Source organism: Dromiciops gliroides, chromosome 1, assembly GCF_019393635.1.
Source record: "Dromiciops gliroides isolate mDroGli1 chromosome 1, mDroGli1.pri, whole genome shotgun sequence".
NCBI lineage: Eukaryota > Metazoa > Chordata > Mammalia > Microbiotheria > Microbiotheriidae > Dromiciops > Dromiciops gliroides.
Window position 1 is genome coordinate 3172501 of NC_057861.1, and position 1660 is coordinate 3174160.

Genomic DNA, 1660 nt, shown 5'->3' on the forward strand with positions numbered 1-1660 from the left:
CGCTCGCTCTCCACAGACCCTTCAAGTTGAGATGCTTCACTAAAGAAATCCCCTCCTGGTGGTGTTGGAATCTGCAGTGAATCTCTAGGTCTCCCCCTCTGCTGAGCAGACACTACGTTATTAATAGACCTCTCTGCGGAGTTGGTTCCTGGGGAGTCTTAGCAGCTCTAAGAATAACTGGGAAGAATATGTGCTCATGGATAGCACTGAGATCACTGGACATAAATAAACAAGGAGCATTTCGGGGCCCTTGTGTGAAAGAGGAAAAGCCCCCATCACACCAGGAGGGGCAGGTAGGCTCAGGAGGTGGTGAGTGGGCCATTGCCAGCTGTGATCACCCCCAGAGAAGATGGTTGCTGATCAGCAGAAAACAGAACCTGAGAATGTTTGGGGGAAGACCATCGGTCCCCCTCCCCCCCCCCCAGCTAGGGTTGGCAGGGGAGAACCTAGCATTTTACAGCTGGCCTTCTCAAAGTGACCAGACCTTTCCCATCTGTCCATTCGCAAGCCACCAAGCCCAGGGTAGAAATCATAAAATATGAAAGCTGGAAGGGGCCCTAGACTTTCTCCTTTGACAGATGAGGAAACTGAGGCAGAGAGTGGTGAGGACTTGGCCAAAGTAAACACTAGTCTTTCTGAAGCTTAATTAACACAGGATCATGGGTTTAGAGGTGGGAGGGATCTTGGAGATCGTGCAGGCTAATCCCTTTATTTTACAGATAGGGAAATGGAGGTCCAGGTACACAGATGGAATAGCAGAGTGGATCTTCCATCTCCAGGCTTCTGACTCCAAAGGCAACACTGTCTTCACTTCTCAAAAACAGCTGATTAGACTGGGAGGTGGGTTACACCTCTTCAGCCATCCAGGACAGGCCGGCCCTCCCTGCCTCTTGGTTGCCTGTTGTCCCTGCGGCATCCAAGGTGGAACTCCTCGGTGAAAAAGGTGACCTTGGGTGGGAGGGGAGTTCCAAGTGAATAAAACAAGCCTGGGAATTATGGGGCCTGGTATGAGCAAATGGTTCTCTCCACCTTTGTCTCCCTCATCACTCAAAGCTCTGGCCCTCTCCCTGTGGAAAAGTGCATAGGACTCCTGAGACTCTTGTGAAATGGAGATGGGGGTGGGGTGGAGAGACAGAGAGAGACAGAGACAGAGAGAGACAGAGAGGGACAGAGAGAGAGAGAGACAGAGACAGAGAGAGAGACAGAGAGAGAGACAGAGACAGAGACAGAGACAGACAGAGGGACAGAGACAGACAGACAGAGAGAGACAGAGACAGAGACAGACAGAGGGACAGAGAGAGAGAGAGAGAGAGACAGAGACAGAGACAGAGAGAGAGAGACAGACAGAGACAGAGACAGAGAGGGACAGAGAGAGACAGAGACAGACAGAGAGAGACAGAGAGAGACAGAGACAGAGACAGACAGAGAGAGACAGAGAGAGACAGAGACAGACAGAGAGAGACAGAGAGAGACAGAGACAGAGACAGAGAGAGGGAGACAGAGACAGAGACAGAGACAGAGACAGAGACAGACAGAGAGAGGATATCACTGGACTTGCACCAGCCTCATTTATTCAGGTTTGGCCAGTGCTTGAGCAGAAGGACCCTGGGAGGCTGAAGGCAGTTCCCAGCCATTACTGCAAGGCCCAAGGCAGGTGGAA

General features: G+C 51.6%; 1 long non-coding RNA gene across 3 annotated transcripts in view; it reads left to right on the top strand.

Annotated features, from left to right (window-relative positions):
• Positions 1 to 1211, top strand: part of LOC122736092 — a 26191-nt gene extending 24980 nt beyond the window's left edge. For all 3 annotated transcript variants that reach the window (XR_006354165.1, XR_006354164.1, XR_006354163.1), the window contains exons 4-5: positions 17 to 293; positions 720 to 1211. This is a non-coding gene — a long non-coding RNA (uncharacterized LOC122736092). The remainder of the gene's footprint in view (positions 1 to 16; positions 294 to 719) is intronic.
• Positions 1212 to 1660: the final 449 nt, after the last annotated feature.